This window comes from Takifugu rubripes, chromosome 7 (genome assembly GCF_901000725.2).
Source record: "Takifugu rubripes chromosome 7, fTakRub1.2, whole genome shotgun sequence".
Lineage (NCBI taxonomy): Eukaryota > Metazoa > Chordata > Actinopteri > Tetraodontiformes > Tetraodontidae > Takifugu > Takifugu rubripes.
The window spans coordinates 5,743,994-5,770,352 of record NC_042291.1 but is presented as its reverse complement, the minus strand read 5'-3'; the positions used below and the strand labels follow the sequence as shown (position 1 = coordinate 5,770,352).

At 46.7% G+C, this 26,359-nt stretch overlaps 2 long non-coding RNA genes across 2 annotated transcripts; both read left to right on the top strand.

The window, feature by feature from the left end:
* Nucleotides 1-4,427: 4,427 nt before the first annotated feature.
* Nucleotides 4,428-17,293, top strand: LOC115250530 (uncharacterized). Its single transcript, XR_003889102.1, has 4 exons — nt 4,428-4,719; nt 4,812-5,004; nt 13,033-13,207; nt 13,566-17,293. It is a non-coding gene; the product is annotated as an uncharacterized lncRNA (long non-coding RNA).
* A 355-nt stretch (nt 17,294-17,648) lies between these two features.
* On the top strand, nt 17,649-25,233 carry LOC115250537 (uncharacterized). Its single transcript, XR_003889112.1, has 3 exons — nt 17,649-20,656; nt 22,048-22,355; nt 24,308-25,233. It is a non-coding gene; the product is annotated as an uncharacterized lncRNA (long non-coding RNA).
* Nucleotides 25,234-26,359: the final 1,126 nt, after the last annotated feature.

Sequence of the window (26,359 nt, the reverse complement as noted above, 5' to 3'; positions counted from 1 at the left end):
GGAGCCATCCGCACTTAAACACAGATATTACGTGTTACGTTACGGCAGATATAAGCTAACAAGACTGCATATAATGATGGTAGTGGTGGTAAATCCTCACAGTAATTGATCATCATTAGCTGTGGCAGATGAGGAAACTGTAATTAGCTGCAATGGTTGTGAGGCTGACATTAGACGAAGATCTGGTTAGGCTTAGTTTAGCTAGCTTTCTGTTAGCTGGCTCTGGCAGAAAAGTCTTTTTTGATATCCAAAAGCAGTACACTACTTCTATCTGATGTCAGTGTGTGTGTGTGTGTGTGTGTGTGTGTGTGTGTGTGTGTGAGATGGAGGGGGTAGGTCAGGCTGGACCTGAAGGTGGGAGTGCAGGTTGCTAACACCAGTGTAGCAACGGACGGGACTCAGGGGCACCAGGAAGTGCGAAGAGCCCCGAGAGAACCGGCCTAAACCCCTGTTTACTTAAAGACCCCGACGACTGTCCATCACACCTCGTGCACAGAAACAGCTCTGAGACTGAAAAGGTTGGAGAATAGCGCCGAGAAGGATCAAACTTGGAGTTATGAAGCGACAGAGGCTCAGTTGAAGGCGTTTGAAGAGATCAGCAGAAATGTAAACACCAAAATCCTCAGACCGCCCTGCACAATCTATAAACCGCAGTCTGGCATTCTCACGGCCTGAGTTCCTCTTGGCTGCTGGACGGACTGTACGCACACTGTCCAGAGTGGGATTAGCATGACCGCTAAAATAATACAGAGGAAGCTGGAGGAGAGCCAGAGGGTCCCAAGAAAAGGTCTATTGTTGTCCAAGTGTTGTTATTGCCTGGAATTATCTGTGCTTAGTTAGTCCATAACACACAGGCACATGCACAGAAACACGTAGGCGCTCGTGTACCCACAGCCTTGACCTCCTGAACCGCTTTGAATGCAGGGTGAGGATGCCGCCAGATAACAACGATCATCTCTGGCCCCAATCAATGGTATCGATCGGCTTCCATGTAGTCCTATCTGCATCCACTCCAACGTTGGCAAGTTTTCCAGAAGGCACGAAGAGCGTAAAAGTGTTGTCTTAACACCCAGCCGCTGAAACGTCGGGGTTTAAAATCGCTGCTCAGGATGCGACGTGATCCGCTTTCAGTGTTTGACCCTGTTGAAATGGCCGTCGCAGGTCAGAGTTCAAGAAGGGGATTATGGCGTCTGGCGGTGACCCGCGTGAACCCAGTGTGTCGCCACAGCGATGACTGGGAGATATTATCGACATGACGGAGACGCATCAGGGACGGAATTTCTTCATTCTGTTTCCACGTGACCAGTTAGTACGAGTTCCACCGGAAATAAACACCCGACTTGCAGTGAGATTTGGTAAATATCCTGAAAATTAGCTTTTTTTGCTCCACATCCACCACAAAGTGGATGACATCCCTAATTTACCCATAATTGTGTTATTCAGAGTCTATACCTTAGTGGTTACTTGCAGTAGAGCAACTCAAAGCTTAGTTATGGTAAAAACACACCAGAACACTGCGACAAGCGTTGCTCTCGTGTGTTTGTCGATACACTGGCAGACGTGGTTTGACCGACCAGCAGGGGGCAGCGGTCTGTTTGCATTAGTCAAACCAGAAGACGTCCAAAGACTTATTTGTGGTGGGTCAATACAACCAATCTACTCAAATCAGCGCTAATTTCAAGGCTAACATTTTCCCTCTGCGTAATCTGAAGTGGATGTTTGTTCAGTTTGTGAGTCCTCTTGCTTTCAGGATTGTTGAGGCAGTTAAGCGAGGAAAAGTTGTGCTGAGGGCAGATTCTGGGTAGAGACCAGTTGACGTGAGGGTAACAGGGGTCTGGGCGGGGCAGGGCGCCTCTTCCTCGTGCCTCAAGTCAGGCAGAAAATCTCAGCAAATTAGTTACCGCGATGACTGCTGGTCAGGGAGCTTTCATCCAGCGCTGCAGGGAAGCCGCCATGGGGACTTGGGTAAGAAACGCTCACACCCTCTCATAACAATATCTTACCTCACCCCTCCTTCGCTGTTGCCGCTCGCCCGCCTCTTCTCCCTCCCCCCAGAGTCACTGTCCAACCATCCATGACTGATGCCTGGCAGTGGGAAATGCTGGACGGCCTGTTTGGAGGCCCTGCAGCATTAGCGCCCCTGAAAAGGTGTCGCATAAACACCGAGCAGCTGCTAAGAACCGCAGTCCCGAGGGATCGGACGGCAATCTGCACATCGGTGTTCAAAGAAAAGCAATCGACATGCTCACAGGTTAGGCCCCGCCCTCGATCTACTTAAACAATGTTAGTAACAGACCAACAACAGACCAGCAACACTGGATGCTGAAGTTTGAAATCTGTAAATCGGAATAAAAATCTGTTGAGCAAATTTCACTCGGTTTGTGTCAAAATCATTTGGAGGGATCTGATCAAACGCCTACTGGCATCGCTAGGATACCTGGAACATCGGGAAACCTGAGAACATAATGCCTTGTTTATCAAAGTGAAAAAAATATTGGACACACTCTCCGTCTGCTCACCCTCAGATCAGTCACTGCGGACGACACCCGGAGGGACACCCTGCTGTTAAGATCTATGGACTGCTGAGCGTCACCTTTAATGGTCACACACACACACACACACACACACACACACACACACACACACACACACACACACAGAGCGATCAATCATGTACACATGAATCGTGTTTCACCACGATCGATTTCTCCAGCTTCACCTCCAAAGACGTAATAAAGAGGGAATATTTTGGTACATTTACTCCCGGGATTACAGGTCTGGACATGATGCACATATAAACTATAATCTGGGCTCTTGTTGTGTTGCAAACTGTGTCTGTACATATTTTTGTTGATGACTCTCCATTTCATCGCTCATGAGTTTTGGGACATATTTGGTTATATCCGGTTGACATATCCGGTTGTCGGACCTTTTCTGCCGGGTGTTTCAGGAGGTTATGGACGAGCATCCCCTTGGATGTAAACAACTGTTTGTGTTCCACAGGCAGCATCGATAGTCATGTCAGGACTTTTAGCTGCTGAGGGGGGGGGAAAGCTGTAGAATGATGGAGTGATGAAAGATAGATGCTGTAGAGGAGAGGACTTCTGTTTCTCCGTGACCTTTGACCCCACACTCCTTCCCTGTCTGCAGCCGCTGCAGCAGTAAACATGGCAATGGTCACCACGCACACACACACACACACACACACACACACACACACACACACACACACACACACACACACGCGGAAATTATGTTTGTATTGCCATAAATCTGAGCATGTTTGTCATATCTGAGCTCTCACACACATTCAATCATGTGTGTGTGTGTGTGTGCGTGCATGGGCACACTCCTGAGGATTAGCTAACAGACAGACGGCCTGTCCCGGTGCCTTCGGGCCCTCCACTGTGACCCGCTGACCCACCAGACTCTTAACTCCACAGAGACTCTTGGGTCTCCAGTGGTGATGATGACAAAACTCCGGCCGATTCCACATGGCTGCACCATGTGTTGCAACCTGGGATGGCGCAGTTTAACCTGTCCAGGTAATTATCAGCATGAAAAACACTATAGTTTTGTACTTAGCTTTGGGGAATCATTCCATTGTAATGACACATTACTCATTTAGTCATGTGATAATTCATTAGAATTGTTGCTCTTGCAGGTTTTCATTGCTGCAGTCTGTACGTTTCTCCCCCAACTTGAAATCCTCAATAAGGTTATTTAATAGTGCAACAGCAGAAAGGAAAAGGTAAAATAAAACAAAACCACAAAAAAATATCCAAATCGTTGAGTGTGTATATTTTGAGTGAAGGGAGAGATCTGTCCATCAGTGCAGGTGGCTCTCTTCATCGATGATTTGAACACTTTTATTTAAATTTTAAGAGTCCTTTTGGTTGTTTAGTTCTGCTTCCATGTTAATATTTTATTGACTACTATACTATTTATACAATTGTCTGATTAACAACGATACATTTAAAGAGCAGTTAACTGAAATGAGCATAGTGGCTAATTAGCAAGGGCCTCCTAACTACTTAGTAGACATTGACTTTATTGATTAACTTTAAATTATTATTATTAAATGATTTTGTTTACATTCATAGGGAAGGCTTGACTATTGCGTCTGCATGAGTAAATTAGCCTTTGCTGATTCAGGCTGACTTAAGCTGACTGGTTGCTAATGAGTTACTCCAGGATCTGCTCATAAACGACAGAGATGGATTCTGGTTCAACTTAATTACCCATCAGGCTGTGCTTCACACAGCTCTACTGGGTTTTTCCTTCTTTTTAAAAGCTTTTCACAGCGATAAGACTCCAGTTCTCCATCTCTTGGGATGGATGATGCTGTTGTTACGGCAACCACAGGCCAGCCCTGCAGGCACGCTTCCCCTTTTTGGCCAGCTGATGTCATGGAGGGCGTGGAGACGAAGAGGGGCCGCGCTCTTAAAAATACACAGCGAATACACACTTATCAGGAAACACGGTGGACGTCAGTGGTTTTTGGAAGGAGGGTGCGGTGGTGGAGGGGGTTGTTGTTGGAGTGGCGTTGTGGTGGAGGCTGATAAGGTGGATTGTGGGTTGGGGGCTATGGGCCCCCCTGCTGAGAGCTGAGTGACAAAGACGATGCGGCAGATAGAAACCGATCATCTGGTGAAGAGCTTTTCCTCTCGGAATCACCTCTGAAATCTTCTTCATCGTGCTCCCGCCGCCTCTTCATAGGTGAGAAATCCAAACCAGAACCGCTGCCGGGCCGTGGATACCTGGTGCCGCTCGCTGGTGATGTTGACCTAAACAGGTGTTTGTGTTTTCAGCCGTTTCCTGGTGCAGCTTCAAACGCTGGTTATCGTTCGTGGTCCGTCGGGGTCGTTTATCGGCCTTCCTGCGAGGGATAAAAGTGTGTGATGCCTGCGAACAGCAGTTCCTGCTGCAGATCTGCTGTTTATCAGGCTGATAAAGCCGACTCCAGGAGGAAAGTGTTGAGAACAACAGCGTCTTGTTCTGCTGGTAGGTACACACACACACACGCACACACGCACGCGCTCTATGATGCAACAGGTGACGAGAGAGGAGGAAACGGCCGATTGACGTCATCTCCAGCGTAAATTCATCAGCTAAGATGCCATAAAACTCCATCCAAGCACGTCAACGACGTTGTCTCGCCTCCTCGGTGCCCCAGAACGGCCAAACGAGAGGCCTTTTGTGTTCGTGGTGGTGACAAGAGAAGGCCTGCTGGGCTTTTTACAGCAGTGAAATTTCACCTCCATCAGCTGAAGTAGGTGTGTGAAAGGAGGTCAAAGATGGTGGCGGTGGGGGTGAGGGGGTGGGCGGAGCCTGTGAGAGGAAAAGCACAGACAGTAGGAACTCTGTCTGTGCTCTGTAGGTGGAAACAGGCATGTATGTTTTTCCCACACTGTTGATAGAGCTATCAGCGGCGGTCCCAGTCGTACTGGCAGTGCCCCCCCCCCCAACGCCACAGCGTTAGAGGCTGTTCTCGGGAGGAGCCAGCCAATAAAGATAAGCTTTGATGGAGGAGCCAGCCAATAAAAGATAAGCCTCGCGGCATGTCTGTGACTTCCTCACTCATCTTCCTCCGGTAGATTCGAGGCTCCGCGCTGATATGGCCGGCGTCTCTGAGCGCGGAGCCTCGCCGCGGCCAGTCGCACAGCTCCAGCTTTCATGTTGGCACGTTTAGATCAAAGCAAAGACGGACAACAAGGAAAGTTATTTGAAGTCCTTATACTATCCTGTAAAACTCCAGTTAATTGGTCAGCTGGACGGTTCCCTAATCTGAGGGTATCTTAAATAAGTGAACGTTTTGACCGGTCACACCGGAGGACGGGCCTGTCATGTGATCACAGTCTGTTCACTACAGCACAGACATGGTCCAACAGTCAGTACTGGTGACCGGTCTATCCAGGGATGTCACAGCAGGCTTCAGGAACCTCCACATGTGTCTGTGTTGGATTTTAACGATGGATAAAATAGCTTTTGTGAGGAAGGGGCGGCACTGACGTGTAAATTACTGATCTAAAAGATCCCTTTTTCCAAACTGTTGTTTGTGCTCCCTGCAGAAATAAAGCTGATGTGAGACTGTCAGGATGCTAAAGGCTGCCACGTTTCTTATATTTGACCCTTACGCCTTTCGTCTGGGGGGGGGGGGGGGGGTTGGGGGGCTGTTTATCTGCTGTGGGAATCTGCAGGAATGTGATGAGGCCACAGATGTTTTATAAGCACCTTTTTCTGTCTGACGGCCCCCAGCAGGGAGACGCGTGCGGGACACGGACGTCCGGAGACGGAGGAGACGTCTGCAGGCGGGAGAGATGAAGTGAAAGTCCTGCTTTTTCTCTCTGCCTCTCTCTCGCACGCACACACACACACACACACACACACACACACACACACACACACACACACACACACACACACACCCCTTCTGTTCCCCAGTCGCTAATGACGGACAGCTGAAGGCACACTCCTGGGGCGCCAATCAAATTTGCAGACCTGTAATTGGATTACGGCGGGCGAGGGGTGGGCTTTTATCTCCCCCTCCACCCCACCCCCACCCACCCTCCCTTGTTTGTGCTCTTGTCTGCAGGTGAATGATGGACAAAAGAGCGGCCTGTCAGCGTCAACTCAGGCTGACGGACTGCCTGTGTGTGTGTGTGTGTGTGTGTGTGTGTGTGTGTGTGTGTGTGTGTGTGTGTGAGCCTGCGCTGCTGCTGAGCGTATTGTTTGTTTTGTTGGTTTTATCCACATTGAGTCCATGGCGGCGTTGCGCCGCCGGACTTCCTGACAGTTTCCGCGTGTCGTCCTGGAGCAGGCAAAGAGCGAAGCATCACTTAGCTCATTGCCTCGTCTCTGTTGCCTTTTCACCAGAGCTCAACACCAGACTGACACAAAGGCAAATGTCCCCCCCCCCCCACCCACCCGCGGCCAAGTCTGTCCCCAAATGACAAATCACAGCCACAATAAGGCTAACAGCCGCCGCCGAGGAAGAGGAGGGGAGTGAAGATGCTGCTGGAGGAGCTGGTGGGCATCGCTCCAGAGGTTTTATTCCCTTTTGGAGAGAAAAGAGAGAATAAAAACAGACGGATAAAAGCAGTTTATTACTGACTTCAGCCTCAATAAAGGGATGAAATAAAGAGCAACTTTAAAATATATTTAGAAAATTGCGCATAAATACACGGAGGAGAAAATAGAAAATTAACTTCTCATTAGTTTTAGTGCTTAAAAATAATTTCTGTCCAGAAATGTTTCACCTACTGAAATATGAGCTGAATATTACTGATAAATCACCAAATCAAGAATAATATAAACCCCTAGTAAATTTCCAGTTAAACTACTTTTTACTTTTTACTTTTACATTATATTTGAGGCACTAAAATCTTTAACAAGTGGAACCTAAATAAAACAGGAGCAGAGCAATAAAACAAATATATCTGAGGAAAATAAGAGTGAATTATTGTAATTTATTATAATTATTATAATATTATGTTCATATCAATTAAAATTAAGACATTTTATAGCTTTAATAATTGTTTACATTTTATTTAACATTTTAATATATTTTTAATTTCAGCGATTAGAGATTTGTCCACTCATAAGGGGATAAAATGGGGACATTTTGATTAATATATATAGTTTTGAGGAGTGTATATTTACAGCATTTCTATATTCTATGACAAATAACAAAAATGAACACAGGAAGTATAAACACAGGAAGCTGCAACCATTTGGAGACTTAATTATCATTAAAATTTAGAGATTTCAGCAGATTTTTCCAGCTAATTTGTTACTTAATTAATCCGTTTCTAATCTGTCACGTTGTGGATGACAGATGACAGACGTGCATCGCTCTGTCAGCGTGAGTGGTTCTGGGGAAGCTCCACGCAGGAACATTCTGGAAAAGATTTTCTTTATCAGCACTTTCACACGGGGGTCCTGTCACCTTCCTCAGCCACACCAGCGGAGCGGCCCGGCAGAAGCGTCACAGTGTGAAACAGGCCCACTAACTCCTGTTGATGCCTGATTAAAGGCAGCGCTGGTCTCTGGACCGTCCGGGAGGGTCCAGGGACGAGCTGTAATTATGTCCCCTGCTCATTGTTTCCCTCTTGAGCTCTCAGCGTGGCTGAGTGATGAGCCAACTGCTGCGTTAGCTGCTGATGCTAAAGAGCTCCAGCTAGATGGTTTTCTCCTTGATCTGGGAAGACTTTTAGTTCCTTTGAGATGACTTGGACTCATTCAATAAGGCGGGCATTGCAGACTAGACTGTACCTGGTTCCAACACAAACCCAGATTTAGATCATTTCTATCCCATAATAAAAAGCTGAATGGCTGATGGACCTCAAAGGGAGGTTGAGCCAAGAATGAGGTCAGAAATCCACCAAACAACTGTGTGTACATGTAGGCATATTTAGGAGTTATTGTGATGTTTGTGTGTGTGCGTCTGTGTGTGTGTGTGTGAGTGTGCACGTGTGTGTGTGTGTGTGAGGATTGCAGACAGGGCGTCTGGATGTTGCTGAGAACTTCCAGAGCCCTGGAGCAGAGTGCCTGTCCCTCAACCACGCCGGCTCTGAAACACACTCGAGACAAGTTAATCCTCCAGAGCTCGACTTTATCTGCACCCACCCACCCACCAGCCCTCTGACTCCTTCGCTCTCCTCCGTCTCCTATTCTCGCTCACACGGTCCCTCCATCTCCCCTCCCTCTCCTTGATCGATCACGTACTTTGCTAGCACTCGTCTGGCCCTCCATTTGTTTCCCGCGGAGATTATAAACACCTTCATTCCTCAAACTGTCCACATCCACTTTATTCAGCAAACCTCTCCACGGCCTTTTTCTCCCCGTCCTCATTCTCGCTGGACCCAAATGTCCAGTTGTGTGAAACAAATGTGAGATTATTGTTAAGGTGCTAAACAAAGGCTCGTTAGCATCTTTGCTAATATTGGCGGCAGCCCTGGAGGTCACGCCTTGAATTTGATTTGTCCTGATACTTTGAGTGTCATCAGAACTAATGAATCTGGTTTGACTGGATTCCCTCCTGGGACCAGCATCACCGCTTCATGGATCTGTTTCAGCTCTCATATGTGCAAATGTTTTGGGGTTAAACCATCAGAGGGGGGGGAGGCTGACCTCTGGGACTTCTGTGGTCTTTCAGTGTGCACATCAGTGTGCACGTCGAGGCATCGTCGACATTTTGGAAACATCTGGAACCACCCGGGAAGAGGTAAAAGGAAACAGTCTGGCCTTTCTGGACTGCGCAGTCAAGATCACTGAGGACAGAAATCTCACCATCGAAGTCTACAGAAAACCTACACATACCGACCAGTACCTCCAGTTTGACTCTCACCACCCACTGGAACACAAGTTGGGAGTGATCAGAACTCTCCAACACCGGGCCAGAGAAATACCCACCACATCCCAAGGCAGAAAGAAGGAACAGAACCACATTAAGACAGCTCTCAAAACATGTGGCTACCCAGACTGGGCCTTCACCAAAACCTCAAGAAAGCAAGACCTCAGCAAAGGAGAGGAGGAGAGAAACAAACGCCGCAGCGTTTCCATCCCCTACCTGTCTGGAGTCTCGGAGAAGTTTAGGAGGATCCTCCAGAAACACGACATACCGGTTCATTTCAAACCCAGCAACACTCTCAGACAGAGGTTAGTACACCCAAAGGACAAGACACCAAGACCCAAACAAAGTAATGTTGTTTATGCTGTACAGTGCCAGGAGAAATGCAAGGAACTGTACATTGGGGAAACCAAACAACCTCTACACAGAAGAATGGCACAACACAGACGTGCCACCTCTTCGGGTCAGGATTCAGCAGTCCACTTACACTTAAAGGAGAGTGGGCACTCCTTCGAGGACAGCCAAGTACGGATACTGGCCAGAGAAGACCGCTGGTTCGAAAGGGGGGTCAAGGAAGCTATCCATGTTAAATTGGAGAAACCATCCTTAAACAGGGGTGGTGGCCTGAGGCACTTCCTATCACCCACATACAATGCAGTCCTCCACTCCTTCCAACAGCAAAACAAACATTCACACCATTCCAAGAGACCCAGTGACTCATCACCATGTGACCCAGCAGACAAAGGGGAGACATCTCAACAGAAACTAGGTCAACGACCCGACCAACGACCCTGCTAACGACTCTCAGGTGACCACCCAGATCATTAGCATGCAAATGGTCCAGGGGCTATATATTCTCAAGCTCTCTCCCCAGCGATTTCAGAACTGAAGAAGCCTTCTGGATAGAAGGCGAAACGTCTTCAAGAGAAGAAACCCAGTCCAGTTGACAGAGAAAACTACCTTGGATACAATGACCTGGATGACTGAGAATTTACACAGACATCTGGAACCACCGTTTCTTCAGAAAATAAACTTGCACATCCATTTCTGATGGGTTGTAATGTTCTGTGAAAGTGTGTCCACACACAGGAGAACCCTGACCTGGGCCGGGTCGTGATTGTGGTTCTGATGGATCCCTGACGTCTGACCCAAACTGGGTGAGTTCCCTGGCCCTCACATCTGTTCCAGGCCTGTCCAGAGAAGGGTCACATGACCCGCTGACCTCCTGCTTCTGCAGTAAGAGGCGTACGTCAGCGGCGAATGGACCAGAACTCTGCATGAGTCACACACACACACACACACACACACACACACACACCATTCTGGAGCTGGATACCTCAGGATTAAAGCTGGCGCTGAGAGCTCGATCTGTTCTGCTTCTCTAATGCGTCAGGCACTTGTGAAGGGAGGAAACAAAAAAATGCGCAAAATGTGGTTTTCTTGATATCAATAAGTGTGCGTGTGGGCGTGAGTGTGTGAGAGGCTGCTGGTCGGGACGTGTGCAGATTTGTGTGCGCTGCAGCAGGGGGTTGGCAGCGTGAGTGAGGACGCTCTGTCAGTCATAAATACAGTCGGGCTTAAGTGTGTGTAAACACGTGTGCTGTACCAGACTGTGAAACACTCTCCTGCAGAACATCCTGCACCTTTAGTGCCACATATATCTGCCTCCCGTCTTCTTAATGCACAAGAACACCAGGAATGAAAGTGGCTCTTTAAGTGGCTTCTGTTCACGAGGATTTCAGTCTCCTTATTGTCCCATTCAGTGGCATCACAGTGGAATAAATCAATCGGATTCAGGAGAAATTAGGGAATCACGTGAATTGATGTTTGTTTACATTTGAATAAATTAGAAACTTTTTTTGGGGAGCCGTTGACAGGCCTAAACGTCTGTCACATAAGCTTCAAAGTGCCCAAAATGACAAGTTGCCAGTTAAATTCAGCCTTACTGTTAACTGCAGGGCGAAGAACATCAGGCTGCAGCTTTTAGACACTTTTTAAGGCATAAATATTGTGGGTTTGAACTCAGTTGTTCAAGGATATGTGACCTGGCTTCTCAAGATTTCATGAACCTTTGCAGGTTCAGACATTAGCACAGGACAGAAATTTGGATTTCATTAAGGTTTTAGAAAAAAAATGTTAATTATTTTAACGAATAAAAGTGGGCAGGACCGAAGAATCAACCTGTAACTTTGAGTTTTCCCCTTAATTTATGTCTTTTTGTGTGTGGAAAATCCCACTTTAACCTTAAACGTGAAAGAAAATGAGGCCTTCTGAACTGGTTGACTGTGCTGCTCAGAGGCCAATAACGATGTCTGACGTGACCAAATCCATGTGACATTCTGCAGCTAATCTCGTGTGTATCTGAGCTCCAGGATCATCCAGCTACTGTCTGCACATCTGTGCAGCTGCGGCTTCATCTCCCTCCGCTGCCCCCGGGGCCGATACTGAAGGTGCTGTCAAACCATTCAGCGTATTTACAGTGTTGAGGTGCAAAGTGAGTTTCCATTCTCACCCAAATCCCTCCGAAGCTCCTCTCTTTTCCCCGCTGACTGTGGAGGCGCAGGCCAGTCGGCACAGGTGCAGCCTGGCACAAGATGACAACCTCTCTTCATCGGGGCTTAGCTGCTCTTGTGTGGCTTTTGAAGCCCTCAGCCTGTGGATTCCCCCCCCAGCCACGGCTGCAGTTACACCCTCAACAGAGGCACCGCTGTTTTGATCCGTGTTGACGAACGCTAAAATGGACCGTGCAGCGATTTGTGCCACGGACACAACTGACGCGCTTAAGCAAGAAGCTGCCGGCGGCACTGGGATCATCTGTTCACACCTTGTTGATGTGCGTCTTGTCACCACGGAGATGAGAAGAACAGTCGCAGTAGAACCTGAGAGACGAGGGATGAAAGAAGAGCGCGAACTATCGGCCTTGGATACGTCCTGGAACATTAGCACGCTCCAGGGAGGAAGACGGAATGCCTTCTGCACCTCTGTGGCGGAGAGCTACTTTCACCAGCCCTGGGTGGTCCTGTCCTGCAGGAACAGGAAGTTAACATCTCCTCATTTACCCGTAAAAGCTGACACAAGCAAAACAACCGCCTGAGACGGACAGCATCCTTCTTCCCCTGGCGTGGCAGCGACCCGTTGTTGTGCTTGACGGCCGGTGTTTTACGAAGGAAGAGAAAGCTGGCCGTGTCAACACTGGGTGACGCTGATGCCATCGCCCCCACCCCACTCTGGTGCTTTTGTCACAGACCTCTCAAAAGCGTGGAGCTGTTTGAGCTGCGCACATTTTGTCACGGCTGGGCCAGACAGGAAGGCCCGACGATCGACATCCTGTTAAAACCACCAAACGCAGCCTGAATAAACACCCTGTACCAAGGCAACGTCTGATGAAATTTGAGTGAGAAAGAGCCGTCGTGTCACCGATTTACCCCCCTACGATGATTCAACCGTGATGTCACTGAAGCTTTTTCTCTTCCCGGACCTAAAGATAATAAATAATTGACCACATTTGGTCTTGAGCCTCTCAGAAAGCAAAAAAAGGTATTAACATTTTCTTCATTCCACAATGCCGAGCGTGCCGCTCTTCATCCTCTCGTGCCGCGTCCCTTATCTGTGTGACATTCTCTCTGTGTACATATTTGTGATACCGTTGTGTGCCAAATCACTTCCTCTTTCTGCTGCAGAAGAAGAAGAATTCCTTTGTGTGGCAGCGGGATAACAGACAGCATCAGGAATGCTAACAGATCGCTGGTCTGTATTTGGTCTGAGTCCTGTCCTCCTCTCTGGCCTCAGCACCAGCCAATCACAGCCTGGTCTGAGACGCAGGCCGGCGCGGCCACATGGGCGGCAATCTTCTGTGTAAGTCTAGACCATAATAAATACGTCCAGAAGAATGTCGCGTGTGATAAGATGACAACATCACTGTCAGTGTTGTTAAACATGAGAGGAGCAGATGTTAGAGGATGGATGAGAGAGTGAACCCCAAATACCTCAGAGGTTTAATCATTTTACACTGTTTGCTTTGAAGTCCTGTTTCAACAGTCAATCAACCAATCAATCAATCAATCAATCAATCAATCAATCTATCTATCTATCTATCTATCTATCTATCTATCTATCTATCTATCTATCTATCTATCTATCTATCTATCTATCTATCTATCTATCTAATTGATCCTGTATCCTGTTTAACGTCGGCGGCTGATGACATCATCAGATATGACCTAATGCGACCTGGTACGAGCCGATCTGGCCCCGTTGGCCCCTGGTGGTGGTGGTAGTGGTGGCTGTGGCACGCAGCATGATGCGATGTGTCAGACTTGGAGCCTTGGAGCGACTTTGGCTCTGGCTCTGCAGAGGCCGCAGCCGTGTTTATGGAGCCGGGTTCAAGATAAGTGACTACACGCACACAAACACACACACACACTCACACTCACACACACTGAGTTTGAGTGCCATGGAAGCCTAACACACCCCTCCTTTTTATTCTGGGGGTCCCCTTATCGTTAACATGGAGACTGAAGCAGTGCCACTATCTGCTTTAGTGTGTGTGTTTGTGTATTTTTTGTGTGAGAGAGATGGAAGTGCATGCGGCCGACTTGAAAAGGGTCAGAACGTCAGATATGGCTGTCGCCAGAGCGGTCAGGCTGCGGAAACTCCGACACGGCCCAACAAGGCATCACGGGAGCTTTATCGCAGACGCACAGCCAATATTTGCTAATGCTGCTGAAATGTTGTGTCGGAGGATGACCTCATAGCTGAGACACACACATCTGAAACACACTGATACACTAAAATCACCATGTCTGAACAGGACACAGTCAAAGTGGAGCCAAACAGGGCGTTTTTAGGGCATCACGCAGGGTTCGCTACATACAGTACATGACCACCCATGTTTGTGTGTGTGTGTGTGTGTGTGTGTGTGTGTGTGTGTGTGTGTGTGTGTGTGCGTGTGTGTGTGTGTGATAAGGAGCAGGGTGATGGCGCCATGATGATCCTCCTCTCAACAGTGCTGCAGTAGTTCCCATGCTTTAATGAGTGTTTGTGTGTGTGTGTGTGTGTGTGTGTGTGTGTGTGTGTGTGTGTGTACAAAGTGAAAGCTATCTTCGAAAGGACCTTTGAATTAATTTAGTAATTTCATTATTTCATCATAATTAACCTAAAAGTTAAGATAATACTTTATAGACATCAGCTGCATTTTTCCTTGAACAGTTTGAATGGTTTCGTATTGAAATGTGATGATGTTATGAGTTCAAATCTTTTTAGAGTAGCATTTATAATTTTATAGTAGGAGAACCTGCATCTTCAGCCAGGAAATGTTTTTGTGCTGAAAAGGCCCTGTGTGTGTGTGTGTGTGTGTGTGTGTGTGTGTGTGTGTGTGTGTGTGTGTGTGTGTGTGTGCGTGTGTGTGTGTGTGTGTGTCTGGTTTAAAGATGCCAAGCCTATCTTCAGAGGGGCATTCTGATACTATTGTTAGTGGAATCTAATCTGTGTGTTGTATTGGGCTGGAGTGGAGGGGTCGGGGTAACCTGTGTGTGTGTGTGTTTGTGTGTGTGTGTGTGTGTGTGTGTGTGTGTGTGTGTGCGTGCGTGTGTGTGTGTGTGTGTGGGTTTGACGTTGGCTTGGAGGACATTGTGCTGAGCTTGGGTCTTCAGCAGCCTCTTTCTCCATTAATGCTCCATTAGCCAAATTAGAGACCTAATTGGGGAGGCGAGGAGAGCTGAGCACTCTTAAGACTGTGTGCGTGTGTGTGTGTGTGTGTGTGTGTGTGGGGGGGCATTTCATTTCAGACTGCAGACTTGTTATCAGTGGGCTCTGTGAATGTTAAAGGTGCAGCTTTGGATGGAAAACGTCGGGATGTTTGCCTCAATATCAGATCAGGACGGCCGCAGATGCTAATTGACCGGCTGGAGTTTCAAAGAGCTCATGGCTCCAGATTTGATTAGCAGGTTATTAGCTAATTAGCTAGCTACTTACTATGCTTGTAGCTCTCCAGGCCTTGTGGCTAAAGAAAGAATGATGAGAGTGTGTGTGTGTGTGTGTGGGGGGGTCATTGAGTCAAGCGTGAACAAGACTAAAGATAAAATTCTGAAAACCAGAAAAAGTTAGAGAAACAAAATGTTTTATGACTGTTTCTGTGTGTGGCTCCTCAGTTTCAGGTCCTGGCTAATTAGATTTTTTTTAGCTACATAACTGTTCTACTGATACGTGACCTAATTGGCCTAGTTGAAAATGTACGTATCATATTTGGGCGCATGCCTCGGTGCGTGTCGATAAGACGTGTAAGTGGATTTGCGTAAAATTTCGGCTGCTGAGAGAGCCCGGGGTGGCTGGCAGAAACAGTCACGCTGTGATAAACTGTAAATGACAGAAAGTTAGCTTAGCCTAATCCCCCAGCAGCCTAACAGGCCAGCGTGTCCTGAGAGCTCCACACCTCTGCACTTATCAAGGGCTCGTACATCACATAGGCCCCGCTGGCCTGCATCCATAAATACATGCTGACACGGAGGCTGGAGCCACCTTCAACACTTCCACTGGCTCACACAGCGACGAGAGGATGCATCTTCACACCACACGCAAACATGTCGGAACTATAAGATGAGTCTTCACAATTTAGTCAGTACGGAAAGCAATCAGGGCAAGAATTATTGAATCACGGGAACAAAAACCAAGAGTCTGAGGGACCAATTTCAATCAATCCATCTTTATTTATATAGCGTCTTTTACAATCAAAATTGTCTCTAGGCGCTTTCCAGAATCCCAGGGCCTGACCTCCAACAAGCAACAGTGGCAAGGAAAAACTCCCCTTTAACAGGAAGAAACCTTGAGCAGGACCAGGCTCATGTAGGGGGACCCTCCTGCTGATGGGGGGGCTGGGTAGAGAGAGAGGAGAAGAGAAAATAGGCAGAGATCATGGGACTACATTAATTTCAGAGAGTGAAAAATACATATTCCTGGAGAATTTTGAACATTCTTCCAAAACCCCACAGTCTCAAAGCACGTTGAAATTTATCTGCACATTTTATTACACTAAATCCCACCTTCAATACATCTTCATTTTACCTCATTATCTCAAATATCTTTGACTCAGAAAGACCGTCTCTGTCCTCGCTGCTGAATCAGGGCTTTATTTACTCAGAAAACAGGGCAGCATCCAGCTATTGTTCTGCAGGATGAATGGGTGGACCCCCCATTCTTGTTTTATGACATAGTAATCACAGAATAGGGGTTTTCTGCAGCTAAGTCACGTAGCTGCTAATTTAGGAACGTATAGGTGAAAAGGCTGGAAGCAAAGTTTCCCACACTTTCCTGTTTCAGCTCTCTGATGCCTCACAACAACTTCTGCTTAATCAGCAATACCTGAAATACCTGAAAGTCACCATCAACAGTCACCATCAACAGTCACCATCAACAGTCACAATCAAAAGTCACCATCAACTGTCACCATGAAGAGTCACCATGAAGAGTCACCATCAACAGTCACCATCAACAGTCACAATCAAAAGTCACCATCAACTGTCACCATCACAGTCACCATCAAAAGTCACCATCAACTGTCACCATCAACAGTCACCATCAACAGTCACCATCAACAGTCACCATCAACAGTCACAATCAAAAGTCACCATCAACTGTCACCATCACAGTCACCATCAACTGTCACCATCAACTGTCACCATGAAGAGTCACCATCAACAGTCACCATCAACAGTCACAATCAAAAGTCACCATCAACTGTCACCATCAACTGTCACCATCACAGTCACCATCAAAAGTCACCATCAACTGTCACCATCAACAGTCACCATCAACAGTCACCATCACAGTCACCATCAACTGTCACCATCAACTGTCACCATCAACTGTCACCATGAAGAGTCACCATGAAGAGTCACACCATCACAGTCACCATCAACTGTCACCATCACAGTCACCATCACAGTCACCATCAACTGTCACCATCACAGTCACCATCAACTGTCACCATCACAGTCACAATCAAAAGTCACCATCAACTGTCACCATCAACAGTCACCATCACAGTCACCATCAACTGTCACCATCACAGTCACAATCAAAAGTCACCATCAACTGTCACCATCAACAGTCACCATCAAAAGTCACCATCAACTGTCACCATCAACTGTCACCATCAACTGTCACCATGAAGAGTCACCATCAACAGTCACCATCAACAGTCACCATCACAGTCACCATCAAAAGTCACCATCAACTGTCACCATCACAGTCACCATCAAAAGTCACCATCAACTGTCACCATCAACAGTCACAATCAAAAGTCACCATCAACTGTCACCATCAACTGTCACCATCAAAAGTCACCATCAACTGTCACCATCAACTGTCACCATCAACTGTCACCATGAAGAGTCACCATGATCAGTCACCATCAGCAGTCACCATCAACAGTCACAATCAAAAGTCACCATCAACTGTCACCATCACAGTCACCATCACAGTCACCATCACAGTCACCATCAACTGTCACCATCAACTGTCACCATCAACTGTCACCATTAAGAGTCACCATCAACAGTAACCATCAAAAGTCACCATCAACTGTCACCATCACAGTCACCATGGACAGTCACTATCAACTGTCATTATCAACTGTCACCATCACAGTCACCATCAACAGTCACCATCACAGTCACCATCACCTGTCACCATCACAGTCACAATCAAAAGTCACCATCAACTGTCACCATCAGCAGTCACCATCAAAAGTCACCATCAACTGTCACCATGAAGAGTCACCATCACAGTCACCATCAACAGTCACTATCAACTGTCATTATCAACTGTCACCATCACAGTCACCATCAACAGTCACCATCAACTGTCAGCATCACAGTCACCATGAACAGTCACCATCAGCAGTCACCATGAAGTCACAATCAATGGTCACCATCAAAAGTCACCATCAACTGTCACCATCAACTGTCACCATCACAGTCACCATGAACAGTCACCATGAACAGTCACTATCAACTGTCATTATCAACTGTCACCATCAAAAGTCACCATGAACAGTCACCATGAACAGTCACCATCAAAAGTCACCATCAACTGTCACCATCAACAGTCACCATCAGCAGTCTTTAACGGTGTTTAAGGTTGTTCTTTCAACCTCAACAAATGTCCCGATCACCATTTTATGTAGAAAGATCCTGTATCAGGTCACGATTGTTTCTGTGAAGACAGTCAGTCCACCTGTGGTTTGACCTTGGCCAGGAACCGCTTCCACCAGAACCGTTACCGTGTAACCCAGTTAGCAAGCCTGTTGTTTTGGTTCCAGGAACTGTTCCTGAAGATGGCTGTGGTGGGGGACTGGAGTGTTTTTATCCTCAGAAATGGAAACAACAGTTTTCGACTCTGTGCTAATATGACTTTTAGCTGCTCTTTATGGCGCCGCTCTCCCGTCCTCATCCTGCCGCGCTGCAGTTATGGCATCCTTTCGCTCCAGGGGCTTGTAATTGAATAACTCCCTCCCTATAAAAGCAATTGTACGGTTATTATCTTCTTAGGGCCCCATTTGTGTGGAGTGGCACTTAGGGGCCGGATAGTCAGAAGGACTAATCTCATATTTGGATTTTCTTAGTCATCAGATTTAGCAATGTCATTGGCGCGCTGCTGCCACGGCCCATCGTGGTCGCCGTGATGATGATGGGGTTCACCGTGACCTCCTGGCTGATGAGCCGGTGTGGCCGCGTGCATCCATGTGCGCCGGTATTGGCAGGGCTCGGCCCATCAATGAGGTCACTAACGGGTGTGTGTGTGTGGCCATGCTGTCAGTGTGTGAGGTCGTTTAGCACATTCTCGAGGTCCGTCTGGGCGGAGTTGGGAGGGGGGTCTGTGGAGATGTTTTAGGGGGAGTGAATATGGATGAGATTGATGGACTGCCAGGAGGAATCTTTTCCCTCAGCTGATCAATGTCGCTCAGTTAAAACCTTGTGATCTGATTAGCCGGACCACTTAGCCAATCTTCCGATTCAACGATCAACGTAAAAAGGAAAAACACACTTTTCTGAAGCAACGCTAGTGTGAAAATGGAAGGCTGCTGGTTTAAGTACCAGCTAGTATACCGTATCTGGCTGTATGTGAAGACAGAGCAGCACCAACCAACCCTGAACAACTTGAAGTTCTCAAAGAACCCATTACTGATTAATTTACACGACAAAACCGAACTCTCTGGACAAACCATCACATCCCAGAGATGCTAACAATCACCTCCCAACTGGAGACTTAAACAGGTTGTTTTTTTTAGGTCCCCACTCTCCTGTTTCAGTGACCGGTTGCTCGCTGCTACGAGCTAACGGGCGGGCTAAAAGGGCGGAGCAAACACTCTGCACGATGGTGATTGGGCAAGAGAATTGTCAACTGGCGTGGCATCAACAAGCTAAAGTTATAAAGTCTGGTCCTGCTCAAGGTTTCCGCGTGTTAAAAGGCCGATTTTCTTTGTCACTGCTGGTTTCTCTGAGTCACCTCTTGACCATCCTGAGTGTAACAGATACTGTATGAAAAAAGTTTAAATTTGTGTCATGAAATGTAAAACCTTCCTTTGATGCTGTCCGAACATTTCAAATATATCAGCGATTTCACAGGTTAGCTACGGTATTAGCCAACCATATCAGTATTTGTTGTCTGATTGTAATTATTTACAATGAGCAGAGTAAATAAATGAGGGGCAGCTGGGTTTATTTGTGCGCCGTCAAAGGTCAGATTGCACAACCCTTGGTACCTTCGAAAACACGTGCGCCACCTTTACGAGGAGCCGAGGTGAGCGGCCGCAGGCTGCTGAGGGCTCCCAGGCAGAGGCGCACGATGGCGTGATTCGACTGGAGCCGACACACAACACTGAAAGCCTGTGGGTTCCAGCCAGTATCGATCTTTTAACATAGGATTATACAGTCTGGCTCTATAGGCTTAGCGGCCTTTAATTCCCTCACAGAATAGATAGACTGACTTTGGCTCTATACATATTTGGATCAATGCAAATCTGCTTTTGCCCCCCCAGCAGTTCAATTTTAAGTGAATTCCATTAGCCATAAGTAAAAGTTTTCTCGGGTAATGTGATTAGAAGGTGGGGGGGGTGGGGGGCAGGGCAGATGGGGAATCTCTGAAAGCGGGGAAATGCTTCTTTTTCCACTCTGTCCCTTTTTCTCATCTGTCTTCCAGGTTTGTCCGACGTCACCTGCAGCTGCAGACAGGTGAGGCGAGGAACCGCCGATGACGGCCGCTCCATTTCTGTCAGGAATATTTGTTAAATCGGAAAAGTAGCAACAGGTGAATGCTCAGCATCGCCTCATCAGAGACAGGATTCAGGTCCACAGTCGTCCTAAAATAAAGATTTGTGCGACAAACGTAATTCCTTTTAAAAACAGGGGGGGGGGGGCTACCGAAACAAGCTCTCGTTGTGTTGTGATTTTGGTGTTATCTGTTTGTGTCTTGCATGACAGTTATTTAAAGTGCAGCAACATTTGCGATAAAACGTGTCTTTCTGCCTGATTGATGATGGGATCAATGGGACGACTGTAATCCTGTTATTACCTCCGATAACAAGTCCACTGACATCATCTGACTGAGCCTTGTACACGTGGGCGAATACACACGTCACCCAAACACGCAGATTATTACACACATCACCTTCAGAGCGAAACATAATCACAGTGACCCCCCGTGACCATTCAGCAAACTCCCAGAAGGCCGAGCGTCTGTTAGAACCGAAGTGAATCCTCTTCGTATCCGCCCTGATGTAATTTACTTTTCTTTACAGTAATTTGTTTGGGGTTTTTCTGGGGGGCGGGGGGGGCGCAGCTGCTTGTCAACTCTTTGTTGTGTTGACGTGCAGGACAAGGAGGTCGCTGTCAGTCAGTCAGCAGCTTTGTCCTGAGCGTGATGCCGCGCCGAGCTCGTTCCTCCGTGTTCGTCTCCATATGGTCTGGATTGATGCCTGCCGCGGCAACGCTAATTAGCATTGTTGTGCGTTTTTGTCACGATGGCCTGAAACACGTGGACGCCAGCCTGCAGCTCTGTTGTCTTTGTTCTTCTGTAATGAAATCAGGATGTGTCAGATCCCAGGAGGTCACCTGAACAAATGCAGCTCCTACTTTACTGTCCTATGAAGAGATGTTTCTGACTATAAATCTTATGGGTTATGTTACTTATGTATTTTACAAATTATAGACAAAAACTCCTTAATTGTGATTGAACTTTAATGGGAATGAATTAGCCAGGCCTGACCACATTCTATTAGAAAAACCGATCAGATTAGAGAGGTTTTTAGCTGTGGGATCCTTCCTTTGATCCAAAATAAGCAGAATTTTAATTCCCTTTAATGTCAACAGCTTTTCCAGTTTATCCGACGTCTCTCAGAGATGACACTGGGCTCCGTGTTGGCCCGTTCGCCAGCGCAGAAATATCTGTTTCACTCTTTAAAATGCCCTCCGGATCCTGAGCTGATTAGATGTGATTGCACATCGAGTATGTTTCGATTACGCACAAATAATCACGTACGGCCACTCTCATCTTCACGCACATTATTGTGCTTCGCTGAAACTCGCCACCGCAGCGAAAAGCTTTGTTTTCCGATTAGCTTTGTTTTCCGGATGACGGGACTGGAACCTTTCTCCGTGCTTGCCTTTCTTCTTATTGCCTCTCTGTCGTTTGTCTCTCAGCGTTCATCTGCCAGTTGAAAGCGTGGCAGCGAGGAGCCGTCTAACAAGCTGCTGACAGGACGCTGAATCAGGGGCAGAAGCAAAGAAAAACCCTGGAGATGGATCTAAGAATGCCCCCCGTCATTAGCCTCAACATAATCAAATCATTTTACTCATTCAGAAGTTCTCAAGGGGCCTCGGCCCGGGATGACGAACACTGTCGAGAAGGCTTCACTCAGTCTCGCTCTGCCAAGAGAGCTGCCTGCCTCCGCCATCGCTGCCGGCGCCGCCGCCATGCTGCCGCTGCCATGCTGCCGCTGCCAAACAAGGTCACTTAACAGCTCTTATTTGTCTTGAAATGCTTCGAAAAATGTGTTGGCACCTCTGACAGACTGGACAATTGAATTTTGCTCAGTTTAATGCCAAGAGCAGGTGAGAATGATGCATTTAATCTGAAATGTAGCTAAAAATAGGTGTTATTTAATTCCTATTTTGAGATGTTCAGCCTAGTTTAAACAAAATGAAAAATATCTTTTCACACAAAAGAGTGCATAAACACATATTTGATGCTTCTGTCTTCTCTTCTTCAGAGCTCTGTCAGATTTATGCGCGTTTGTCCTGAACATCTCAAAGGTCACGATGGTTTTCGCGCTCTTATTGCCCCCTAGAGGTCAGAAATGGAAAAACACCGTTAAATCACTGACAATAATAATAATAATAATAATAATAATGATAATAATAATAATATTAATAATGATGATGATAATAATAATAATAATAATAATAATAATAATAATAATAATAATAATAATAATAATAATAGGTTACTTTATCTTTAGTTTATGGGGTGGATAGAAATAATAATTTGCTCTTTTCGTATGCTTTTCTGCTGGCCATAAGTATACAAAATTATATTTATGCATTGTGCATGAGGGCTTCTTTAATTAAAATGGCTTGCTTTATTTAAGTTATTGCACTAGTGAACATGTGAAAGCTTCATGAAATATCAATTTTCCACACTCATATATTTAATCTATTTGTGGACAGCTTTTACCACCTTCTAGAAGACTAACAGCTGTTTCCGCTCTCGGTGCTGTTGTTCACTGAAAACACACTTTCGTCTTCATAAACAAGCTCAGGATGTTCAGACTTTTCCAGGGTTAACGTGGCCGTTTGTGCATCACATGGTGGTTCTGCCTGTTTGTGTTTGGTCTGAGGTCGCTGGGCCTGACGGACACTGACAGACATGCGTGGCTCCGCCCACTCTCAGACGAGGAGAGATGCGTTTATTTTCCTGGAATTTTAGCTTCCATGAATCTGACCTGTGTGTCCTGAGCTGGAGGGAGAAGAACTGCCCTCATTAAAGTGTCAGCGACATCAGTTCTACAGTCGTGTGTGGCCTCGGACACACGGCCCTTCTTTCTGTAACCAGTTACGTCTCCTAAATTCTGCTCGTTGTGTTGGTAACGGCCGGAACATGAGGATGTCTGAACTTTAGTTCAACAGAACTGTCCACAGCGATATTTACAGCTCCCACCATGACCAAGACGGAGCTAAATGTAAGGGAACACTGAGCTCGTTTTACTTAAATGGAGTCTAAGATCTGGATTTAAATTAGCAAAGTAAGTTTAGTGATCATCTGGAAAAAGTTCCCTCAGTTCTGGACGGAATTTAGACAAATGCCAGGATGAAGGTGGTTCAGAAGGAACCAAGACAATCAGGAAGACAATTAACCATCTCATTCCCCCTGAGCGTGGAGTGAGTGGGGCCTACAGCTTCATCCATCCATCCAATCATTCATCCATCCATCCATCATCCATCCATCCATCCATCCATCCATCCATCCATCCATCCATCCATCCCCCATCATCATCCATCCATCCATCCATCCATCATCTATCCATCCATGCATCATCCATCCATCCATCCACCCTTCATCCATCCATCCATCCATCCCCCATCATCATCCATCCATCCATCCATCCATCATCCATCATCCACCATCCATCCATCCATCCATCATCCATCCATCATCCATCCATCCATCCATCCATCCATCCATCCATCCCCCATCATCATCCATCCATCATCCATCCATCCATCCATCCATCCATCCATCCATCCATCCATCCATCCATCCCCCATCATCATCCATCCATCATCCATCATCCACCCTTCATCCACCCACCCACACAGGTGGATGCAGGAGCCTTCTGCTCCTCCTATGAAACTGCAGCTTCAGCCTGGTGAACTCACAGCTTTTTCCTTCCATGTCCTGAAGGTGTGACTCCCTCCACTCTGTGGAAACCCCGTTCCCTGAACCCCAGCATCAGTCTGGATGCACCGTGACCACATGGTTATGGCAAAGGAACCAAGATGACTGACATTCTTCAGGGCAGAGAAGCTCAGCAGAAATGTCCTGTGTCCTCAGTTATCTCACTCCACCCTGTCAGCCGTCTCTGCGCATCTGATGCGTCTTTTCCTGTAAATCAGACCCTCTGAAAACCAGACGTTACCGTAAAAGCAGCAAATATGTGATAAGATAAATGAATATGACTTTTTTAAAAGCTTTTGCGTCAGTTGCTGCCATTTGTTAGAGGAAAAACTCGATTAAGACCCCCCAAAAAACCCCAAACAAACAGTGATTCCGATAAGACATCTGCTTCTTTTTTTTTTTTTTTTTTTTGCGGAGCCGCTGATAAACTGATGAAGCCGCACATCATTCGTCTCTCTGGGCCACAAGTCAGCAAATTCTTCACCACAATGAGGCCGAAGTCGCCCGCATCGTTTATGTGGAACCAACTAAAAGCCACCGATGGCAGCGTTTGATTTTTAGGCCATTTACCAGATTAGAATCCAGAGCGATAAAACACGCTGCCTTTTCTTTTTTAATCGGAATTAAGTCCCGAAACTTTTTGCTCATCTGCTCAATTTGTCGTAGTTTCCCCCCAGATTAATCGTCCCTGCCGTTTGCAACCATATTAGTCCGTATTTGTGTCGGGGCGCCGCGTCCGACGCTGCTGATTTTCACAATCCTGCCTAATTTATTCATTAAATTGTCTAAATGTGCTACAAATGTCCAGGAATTTATAAATTATGCATCCCAGTTTGGGCCGATGTGAAAACACGTTTTTCTTGTTTGCGGTTTGATTGTTTTTTTGTTGCCTGGGAGCTGAGAGAGTAAATAACTAATAAAGCCTTCAAAGTGACGTAGATGTCTTTATTTATTTGAATGTAAAAATCAAACCTACATGATGGTTTCTTTTTTTTCCCGTTTTGTCATTCATTCAAATCTCAATGCATCACGAGACAATTAAAACAATCTGTTCATTTTTTAAAACCAACCAAACTCATTAAAGTTTAAAGTCACAGTGAATAAACGAAGCTGAAGCATTAATGACGTTTTCAAGATGGCGACAAAACCAGACAAACGTGAATTAATATAAATCTGCCACTAATGAGGGTGTTGATGAGTCAGCGCTAACGCTGAAACCACGTTCGGGCGTTTCCCTTAATTAGGCGACGTGTTTATCAGTTACAACGCTGCTTTGCTGAAAAGGTTCATATTTATGAATATGTTAATCCGCCCGCCTGCGGTGATGATTTGCTTTTTAACTAAAGAGGGAGTGGACGAGGTTGATCGTCTCTCCTCCGAACCATCCGTCTTCGTTAGCCGTCCGTGGCGGCTACACCGGCCCAGACAGGTTCTGGGCTCTGCCCTCTCTCGTACCCACACAGATCACTGTGGAAGACAAATATGCAGGGTGAGTGACCCCCCCCCCCCCCCCCCCCCCACCCCTTATAAAAAAAACCCGGTTCCAGGAACTAATTCGCCCTGTCATCTGCCCTGTTGTCGTGGAAACACAGCAGCCAGGTCCAAACGTCCTCAGGTGTTCTTCGCTGCTCAGAAGTCAGCGAGCTGCCCGACACGTTCAGTATCGGCAGCCAAAAACCAAATAAAGATGTTTACTGACAGGCTAATGAACGGATGGGCCTCGGTGAGTGAACCTTGATGAATGGCCGCTCAGGTGTTTTCAATAACGACAATAAGCACCGAGGCCGCCGGCCCGCCGATGCCGCTATAATGCATTATTAGGCCATTAGAGGCCGGCCAACAGAGACCACTTATGCACTGGCCTATCAATAACGCCGTGTCCCAGTCCACATTTGGGCCTGGGGAATTAGTCATACTGATATTCTATTGAATAAAAAAATCACAAGACGACGCATAAAGAATCTCATTACATTTTAACAGGGTTACAGTAACCCGGCAGGACGGAGAGTTTAATTTTCATAAGAGCATCCATTCCTCAATTATGTCAAGCAGAGAAAA